The sequence below is a fragment of the Strongylocentrotus purpuratus genome, unplaced genomic scaffold (genome assembly GCF_000002235.5).
Source record: "Strongylocentrotus purpuratus isolate Spur 01 unplaced genomic scaffold, Spur_5.0 spur5_scaffold_7, whole genome shotgun sequence".
Taxonomy (NCBI): Eukaryota; Metazoa; Echinodermata; class Echinoidea; order Camarodonta; family Strongylocentrotidae; genus Strongylocentrotus; species Strongylocentrotus purpuratus.
This window is the reverse complement of record NW_022145613.1, coordinates 21,431,381-21,441,524: the sequence shown is the minus strand read 5'-3', so window position 1 is coordinate 21,441,524 and position 10,144 is coordinate 21,431,381.

Sequence of the window (10,144 nt, the reverse complement as noted above, 5' to 3'; positions counted from 1 at the left end):
AATATCACGCTATATACATGTAGGCCTCCTTCAGTATAAAACAACACTGAAGCAGTGCTATAGATGATCATCAAAGTGTTTACATTGTCAAATTATAGTCGTTGAATCTCCCACTAATTTGTAATGAATGATTTAAAAGTTTTAGCAAAGGAAGGTATAGTTTTACCACTCTGCTTACTAATTGTAAATAATGATCATATGACACTTTTATTCTTTACATGTTTAATTTGATAAGTGAAGGTTTTGATTGCTGTCACAGACAGTGTTGCAGTGAAACAGTCCGATTCAGAACGAATAATCATTACAATATTATTGTCTGGCATGTTGCAGACACACAGGCAACTTTACACAAGCATATAACTACAATAGTAATTAGAGATTCAATATGAGAAGTTAGTATAAATCTTTTTTTAAATCCCAACGGTAGCTGTTGTTACTTATCTTATTTCATTAATATATATCAAAATAAAATGTCCACGAAAATAATACAGTGTACGTGTTTATATAATAGATAACTTAGTGGAAATATGGACTCAGGCGAGCTAAATAGTGGTATATCCAGATTATGATAAGGGGCAGAATCCCCTCAGGGATGTGGGGAAGGGAAGTGAAGCAGAATTCTTTAAAGATGGATTGTGCCCGGTATCACTTTTTGTACCTCAGTCTTCACTCTTCAAACACGGTTGGAAAAGGGGTATGGGTTAGCTCCTTATGTTGGTCGCATAGCGACGAGACGATTTTTTTGGGGTTGCTATTTTAAACCTTTGTAAGTTCATTTATTTATTTATTTCGTTTTATTTCAACAGGGTAGCCCCATCAGTAGTCAAATAAGTGATGTTTTCCTGGCATCTACTAGCACAATGGAGACCATAAAAGCAGTGCATGAAAACGTCTTTTAAAATTAAGTCAGTTTAAAACACGGTTATATCCAGAGTTTTTCCTACGCACATCAAATTTCACTTGGCAGCCCAAGGGGGGGGGGGGTAAACACCCTTAACCCCCAACCCCGTAGATCCGCCACTGATTATTAATGACAAACATTGGAAAAAACTAATCTGATCGATTCCTTAATTCTCCTTACTATGTTATTACCATTTCATTACATTTTGGTGAATGTAAATCGTCACAAAGCAATAAATTAGCATTATTGACCATTCCAGACATGTAAGTGTAGAAAGATTTCTAAAAATCTGTCTTATGTATCATTTTCAAGGAAATATGGTTGGGAAAATTCAAAATGGCTAGGATAAATTACTGTTTATCACTGACGCCTTCAAAGAAACCATAAATAACTTTGTGGTTTGAGAATTTTCTCAGGATTTTTTGATGCTAGAGGGTAAGTACAGTAGAAGGAATATAATAAGTAACATTTCATACAAAAGTTACAGTTTTTTCATTAACCCTTGACAATGTTACCGAGTCACTTTTAAAGGGGTGTTTTTCAAGCACTGATCGCACAAAAACTTAAAGAATGATACCTTTTCAGGCTCACAGGTTTCGACGTTTTCTTACATAGTATGTATTATGATGTATTACATCATTGGGGTACGTCCATTTCAGAAAAGGTGCGACACGCCATTAGGGTCATTTCAGAAAAGGTGCGATACGCCGGGTCCATTTCAGAGGTTGATAGGGACACGGGTGGGTAGCACTTGTGTATGAGAGTGACCCCACCTGTGGGGTGCGAAATATTTGTTCCCAAAAAGGTTAATTTGCCATTACTAATATTTCCGGTCTTCTGATTGGCTAATATGTTTTACGTCATCAGCAATGACGTAACCGTTATAATAATCACGCAACCCCATCTTTCATCAACCCTTCGTTGGCTCAATCGGCAAGGAAAGCGTAATACAATCTTAAGCTGTGGGTACGAATCCCAGTAATTATCCTGTCCTATTTTTGCCTCTTTAAATAGTGAGGCAAAGCAATAAATAATCAAAGTCTAATTGTTTGTGACCTCTTTCCAAGCTGCTAATTACGTAAAACATATCAGCTAATCAGAAGACCGGAATGGTAAACCTGTCACCCTTTTTTTTTGGAAGAACAAAATCGCCCCCGGATACCCATATGACCCCCTGGGTAGAGAGTGCCAAATAACAGTAGAATATATTTGTATATCTCGTGATCTAAAATACAGAGTTTATTTAGTATCAAGTGTATTTGTCTTCCAGAACACACATGTGAGAAAATATAACAGAGTATAATCATTTAACAGTACAATCTAGAATAAAGAAAGACGAGGAGACCTTGGTTGAAGCACAGCTTGTTAAGTTAAGGCCCCCTGATATGATGTGACAAAGATAACTGATTAATGAATACCACAACAAATATGGAATATACAAAACCATTTAAAAAATACTCTCAGAAAACAGCTACCCAACGATGCATCGAGCACAGCATGGATGACCACAACAAGTATACCCGAAGATGCGCACATCCCCCATCACACCGGGTGAGCTAACAAACTCACCTTGTGTGTGAAAATATATGCCATATGAGCACGAACAACCAACCCATTGGAGGACGATCTAATATGTACAAACCCAGGCGCGTAGCCAGGGGGCGGTGGGGGCGGTCGCCCCCCCCCCCCCCCAAAAAAAAAAAAAAAAAAAAAAATGCCGGCCAAAAAAAAAAAAGAGAGAGAAAGAAGAAAGGAAGAGGACATAGGAAGAAAAGGGATTAAGAGCCGAGAACGGTACAACGAATCGTCTTCTTTCTCTAATAATTTAATGAAACGTCAAAGCCTTCGCGCTGGAGGGGGGAGGGAAACTGAATTCAGACAAGGATTAAGAGTTGAGAATGGTACAACGAATCGTCTTCTTTCTTTAATAATTTAATAAAACATCAAATAAACTGAATTTAGACAAGGATTAAGAGTCGAGAACGGTACAACGAATCGTCTTCGTTCTCTAATAACTTAATAAACCCCCCCCCCCCCCCCCCCTCCCTGCACTCACTAGGAAAATGTTACATTGTATTGCTACAATACGCTACGTTGACTCCCTACAAGAAAAAGAACGAAATATGGGGATGAAATACAATAACACCAGCTGGTTACTTACTAACAAACATTTATTGTTTTATTAGCTGTCAGGTAAAATAACCACTACTATCATCACTAATTATGTTCCCTCTCTGGACCGAACAACCCAAAACAGTTTGCATCCTACTGAGAAGCTGAATACTGACGTCAACGTAATATCCCTGGACCTTTCTGCGTGAATACTTTTTTTTTCTAGTATAAAACAATTTAACGAATTATAACACACTCGATAAATGATCGATATGTTTCTACAGTACTTTGGAGAATAGAGAAAGTGCATTATAGTATAGATATATCGACTGCTATGAGAAGCCTGGCTGTTTTTAAAGACCCCGAGGCGCGCCTTGGCGTCCCCAAGAGCCAGTATATAAACCGCCAGGCCTCGAATATTAAAGCAATCGATATATCTTTCATATACCGAATTGACACAAAAATCTACCAAGAACTCCTACCATATCCTTTTCTTGACTAAAGATTGGTTAAAACATCACAGAAAATCTGAACCACTGTCTGTTAATCTTCGCTGGAAAGATGACTGAATGTTACAATCATTTGGGAATCGCAGACAAAAAGCACTGTATGGTATCCACGCTCGCACAAAGTAACTTTTAACACGTAAACCAATGGGAATCTCATCCAAATTTTACTATTTTCCCGGTACCCGGAATCAAGGTCGGGAATGTTACTCATGAACTATTGACTGTTACTGCATGGCATTGTTCGATTCCAATTTCGACCAATCTGATGGCTAGATTTCTAAAGAGAGTTAATGGTCTGTTGATAACAATGAAGAAGCACGGTTACAGAAAATCATACCAGAGAGGATAAAACATTGTATATTGTTTATATGCAAGGGTTTGTTCCGGTATCGCCACGTGTTCATTTATTCACCACTTTAACACATTCCACCCAGCACTCAAGTTCACTCACATGATCTCCGACCCCCCCCCCCCCCCCCTCCCCCAATCATTAGGGCGCTTTAGCAACGCGACGGAGAAATCACTCAACCGAGATAGTCTTGTATTGTACTCTGCTCCCGTCTTCATTTGTAAGCTGTCTATACAGTGTGTCCCGAAAAAAACTATACACTTTTGAAATGGCTGCCGAATAACAAATATATAATTCTAGGGGAAAAGTTATATATGTATGGAAAGCTCATATACTCAACTTTCATATGACACCAAAAGTTGCGAAAATAATTCATGCCCGGGTGAGCACTGCTCACTTTTGTAAAGGGTATGAAAATTAGGTTGCGCAGGTATTAGCCTTCCAATTTGTGAGAGGTAAATCCTTTGGAGCTTACGGAATTGAGGATGATATGACCAATTTATGATCAATTGTGATGAGTTTGGAGTTGCTGAGTGAAATTTTGGTTTATGGGATTAATATTTTATGCATGAGTGAACAGGAATTGCATTTTTTATTGTAGCACTGTAACTTCCCTGTTAGACTCAGTGGTGTGTTCATGGAAGTCAGGATGGGGTGATGGTACATGTTGTAATTTCTATGTTACAAACTGTTATTCTCTTACATCTGTGAGTTTGAATAAAAACCTTCACCCCACATTTCAATTATTGTAAGATTAGTTGAACATCTCATTGATTTATTCAATACCCAAGTAGGGATAATGTAAATCGAATATTCAAATACGGTTTGTTAAAAAAAGGAATGTCCAAGATGTCGGCTACTTATTCTTCAGGTAAATGGTAACTGAAATGTGGGGTGAAGGTTTTTATTCAAAGTCACAAATGTAAAAAATAACAGTTTGTAACATGGAAATTACAACATGTACCATCACCCCATCCTGACTCTCATGAACACACCACTGAGTCTACCAGGGAAAGTTACAATGCTACAATAGAAAAATGAAATTCCTGTTCCGTGCATAAAAGTTTGGTTTAATAAACCATGGAATTCACTCAGTAAATCATGAATTTATCATATCACCCTCAATGTTGTAAGCTCCAAAGGATTTACCTCTCACACATTGGGAAGGCTAATTCCTGTGCAACCTTATTTTCATACCCTTTACAAAAGTGAGCAGTGCTCACCCAAGCATGAATTATTTTCAAACTTGTTGGTGATTGTTGGAAATTTTGGGGTTTCATTAAATTATTAGAGAAAGTAGAAGATTCGTTGAACCTATATACTCGACTCTTAATCCTTGTATAAATTCAGTTTCTCCCTCTCTCTCCTCCGCACAAAGCGCGGAAGCTTTGACATTTCATTAAATTATGAGAGAAAGTAGACGATTCGTTAAAGCGTGCTCGACTCTTAATCCTTGTCTGAATTTAGTTTCCCCATCCCACGCAAAGCGCGGAAGTTTTGACGTTTCATTTAAAATGTAGAGACAGAAAACGCTTCATTCCACCGTTTTCGACTCTGAAAGCCCTATTTATCTGAATTCAGTTTCCCCTTCTCGCGCAAAGCGCGGAATCTTTGACCTTTCCCGAAATTATTAGAGAAAGTAGACGATTCGTTAAACCGTGCTCGACTCTTAATCCTTGTATGAATTCAGTTTCTCCCTCTCTCTCCTCCGCGCGAAGCGCGGAAGCTTTGACGTTTCATTAAAATAATTATAAGAGAAAGTAGCATGGTAGACGATTCCTTAAACCGTGCTCGACTCTTAATCCTTGTCTGAATTCGGTTTCCCCCTCCCACGCAAAGCACGGAAGTTTTGACGTTTCATTAAGTTATTATAGAAAGAAAACGCTTCATTCCACCATTTTCGACTTTTACAGCTCTATTTATCTGAATTCAGTTTCCCCCTCTCGCGCGAAGCACGGAGTCCTTGACGTTTCCTTAAATTATTAGAGAAAGCAGACGACTCGTTGTACCGTTTTCGACTCTTAATAGGCCCTATTAATTTTTATCTAAATTCAGTTTCTCCCTTTCGCGCGAAGCGCAGCAGTTTTGGCGTTTCATTAAATTATTAGAGAAAGTAGACGATTCGTTAAAGCGTGCTCGACTCTTAATCCTTGTCTGAATTCAGTTTCTCCCTCTCTCTCCCGCACGAAGCGAGGAAGCTTTGACATTTCATTAAATTATAAGAGAAAGTAGACGATTCCTTAAACCATGCTCGACTCTTAATCCTTGTCTGAATTCGGTTTCCCCCTCCCACGCAAAGCGCGGAAGTTTTGGCGTTTCATTAAATTATTAGAGAAAGTAGACGATTCGTTAGACCGTGCTTGACTCTTAATCTTAATTGTCTAAATTCAGTTTCCCCCTTTCGCGCGAAACGCGAAAGATTTGACATTTCATTAATTCAGAAGAGAAAGTAGACGACTCGTTAAACCGTACTCGACTCTTAATCCTTGTCTGAATTCAGTTTTCCCCTCCCACGCAAAGCGCTGAGTTTGACGTTTCATTAAAATATTATAAAAAGAAGTTGTTCATTGCACCGTTTTCGACTCTGAAAGCCCTATTCTGAATTAAGTTTCCCCCTCTCGCGCGAAGCGCGGAAGCCTAGACGTTTCCTTAAATTATTAGAGATAGCAAACGAATGGGTGTACTGTTCTCGACTCTTAATCCTTGTCTGTATTCGCTTTCCCCCTTCCCGCGCAAAGCGCGAAAAGCTTTTTAGACGTTTGATTTAATTATTATAAAAAGAAGACGATTCGTTGCACCGTTTTCGACTCTTATTCAGCCCTCAGCCCTTTTATCTGAATTCAGTTTCCCCCTCTCGCGCGAAGCGCGGAAGCTTTGACGTTTCCTAAAATTATTAGAGAAAGTAGACGATGTGTGTACTGTTCTCGCCTCTTATTCTTTGTCTGATTTCAGTTTCCCCTTTCCTGCGCGAAGCGCGGAAGCTTTGACGTTACTTTAAATTATTAGAGAAAACAGACGATTCGTTATACCGTTGTCGACTCTTAATAATCCCTATTTATCTGAATTCAGTTTCTCCCTCTCGCGCAAAGCGCGGAATCTTTTACCTTTCCCGAAATTATTAGAGAAAGTAGACGATATGTTGAACCGTGCTCGACTCTTAATCCTTGTATGAGTTCAGTTTCTCCCCCTCTCTCCCGCACGAAGCGCGGAAGCTTTGACATTTCATTAAATTATAAGAGAAAGTAGACGATTCCTTAAACCATGTCTGAATTCGGTTTCCCCCTCCCACGCAAAGCGCGGAATTTTTTGCGTTTCATCAACATTTAGAGAAAGGAAGAGTCAACTCTTAATCCTTGTTTGCATTTAGTTTCCCCGAAATTTTTAAACCTCTGATTTCTTTAGCTGATATTATAGGAAAGTGAAACTTCGAGAAAATACGAAGTTGTCATAGCGGATAAAAAGTTACAGTTCGCAGTGTCACAATTATTAGGTATCAAAATAATGCTCATCTGCCCGTAAATAAATGCCTAAAACCCCCTGAACTTCCGGGGCACTGCCCCCTGGACCCTGCCTAGGGCGGACCCCTGAATGCTAATCTGACCATAAATTATTGCCTTAAACCCCTGAACTTCCGGGGGCGGACAAGGTATCAACATATGTTCATCTGACCGCAGGCGCCTAGCCAGGGGGGCGGTGGGGTGGTCCCCCAAAAAACGCTGGCCAAAAAAGAGAGGAGTAAAAAGGAAGAGGACGTAGGAAGAAAAGTGAGAAGACAAAGAACATTTTTGAAATTCAGACAAGGATTAAGAGTCGAGAACGGTACAACGAATCAGTGGCGGATCCAGGTTGGCCGGGGGCCCGGACTCCTCCCCCCCCCCCCCCCCCCTTGGGAGAAAAAAATTGGTATTTTTACCTTTTTTAACGTTAATTTTACCTTTTTTTGGAGATGGACCCCCCCCCCCCCCCCTGGCGTTCAAGGGGAGGAGGGGTTGCACATTTTCACATTTTCGGGGACCAACAAAAAATAAAATTAGTGCTCACTACCCCCCCCCCCCCCCCGCCCCCGGCACGATTTTCATATTTCAGCACACTAAATTTCAAATTGATTTCAAATTTGGGCCCCCATCTCTATGAAATCCTGAATCCGCGTCTGCAACGAATCGTCTTCTTTCTCAAATAATTTAATGAAACGTCGAAGCTTCCGCGCTTTACGCGGGAGGGAACATAATTCAGACAAGGATTATTTTTTAGGAACGGTACCACGAATCGTCTTCTTTCTCTAATAATTTATTGAAATGTCAAAGCTTCCGCGCTTCGCGGAGGAGGGAGGGGGAATCTCTCCCCTCCCTGCACCCACCCCCCCCCCCCCCCAAAAAAAAAAATTACGTCACTGCTGGTCACCATTACGAACCAATATTTGGCTCGCATAATTCAAATTTGGCCCCCCCCCCCCCCCCCCCCCCAAGAAATCCTGGATCCGCGCCTGCTCTCACTAATGGACGCCAATTCAGTGGGCCCAAGGCAACTTCACCATACGTGACTAAATTGTACCACAGAGAATATGTCATGCAAAGCCTTTTTAAGTTGATAAGACATGGGATTGATGTGCCTTTTAGAGTTTTTCACATCAATTGATTTTCTCCCCTTCTCTTCTTTTTTCCTTTCTCATTTTCCCTCTTTCTCGTTCTTTCTTTCTCCTCTTTCATCGATTTCTTTCTTTCCCTCACCTTGCTTTTTCATTGTCTCTTTCCTGCCTCGTAATTGTTCTCTCTTTCTCTTTCACCTTTCAATACCTTTTAGGTTTTCTTTCCCTCTCCTTTCTTCTTTAATTGCTCTCTTCTTTAGTTTTCTTTCTTTGTTCTCTCCATAATAAAATTATTTCATGATGAAGCCCAATGGGTAAACATTCAAAAGTTTTAGACGTTTCACAGAATCCTTAATTTATTTTCAACTCATTTTATATCATATATACAAATATATATATATTTACATGTGTATTCTGTATTTCTATATATAAAAACGAGAAATAATACAGCAAATAATAGTAACTATGGTGATAATGACAATAATAACAAGAATCATAACAATGACATAGAAGCTAAAGAAAATTTCAAATAGTGCCTCAAAAGAGATTAAGAAAGAATGAGAGATATCTCTCCTTGAAAATGTGTAATGGAGTCGTCGCCCTCCCCTCCAAAATATAGAAAACGCCCCAAAGAAAGTGTTCCATCTTCAGAATGCAAATTTTCTTGCTCGGTAGAGGCGCTCCCTCATAAAACAAAAATGTAATTTTCATAGCGCGTCATTTGAATGCAAACTTTGATCTTCTCCATTTCACCGCTATGATCCCTGAAATGTCGCATTCTCTGGGCTTTTCCTACCCCTCGGAAAGAAAATGACTTGCCTTGCTAGCAACAGAAGCCCATCTGAGCCCTGTCACACTGCAGATTATAAAAAACTTTCTTACATTTTGTCTCATTTAATTCGAAATCTTACACTTCTGCTTCTCCATGCTTTCTTTGGAGGCCAAGAATTTTTGGATGTTCCTTAAGCCACTATTCTACAGAGACGGGCAAGTGGTTTCGATGAAACCCGATTCATTTGACCAACATTAAAAAAAAACGCCAAATTTGTTTGCATTCGTCAAATTTCTTTCATTATACAGTATTATAAATAAATAAATATTCTGACTGTATGTAATCAAGCTCAACGCTGTGATCAAAGAGAGGCACTGGGAATGTCATTGTTCAAAACTCATCAAATCCCGACAAAGAATTGATCATAAAGGCTGAAGATTTATCAGGAACCCAGGGTCGATTCCCGGCGGAGACATTTGTTCAACCTTTGCAAATATCTAAAATGAGAGAACGGCAATGGGGAACTTTGATAACATTTCGCACCATTATCCTCCCATTTTCGTCCCTCACAAATATATTTAATATAGTATCTTATGTATAAAACTTTTGAATGCTAATGTATACATGGATGACTTTCCTTTTGATGTACTCTTAAATATAGTCTAATCCGTTTTTCTCCTATATTTTTTCCTCAAAACAATTCTTCCGAAAAGGAAAAAATTCCTGAGTTCAAGGATTTATATTTAAGTCGCTTTGTGTCTTGGGAAAAATAAAGGAGTTGTCTGACTACATCACAGAGATAACTAGATGGAATTTTGACTGCGCGCAGTCGAAAATGATGCCTCCGCCATAGAGCAATTTAAACAAGTTTGGAGTTTAAATCTCCAGTGGTTCTTGAGATATCATGATAACAATC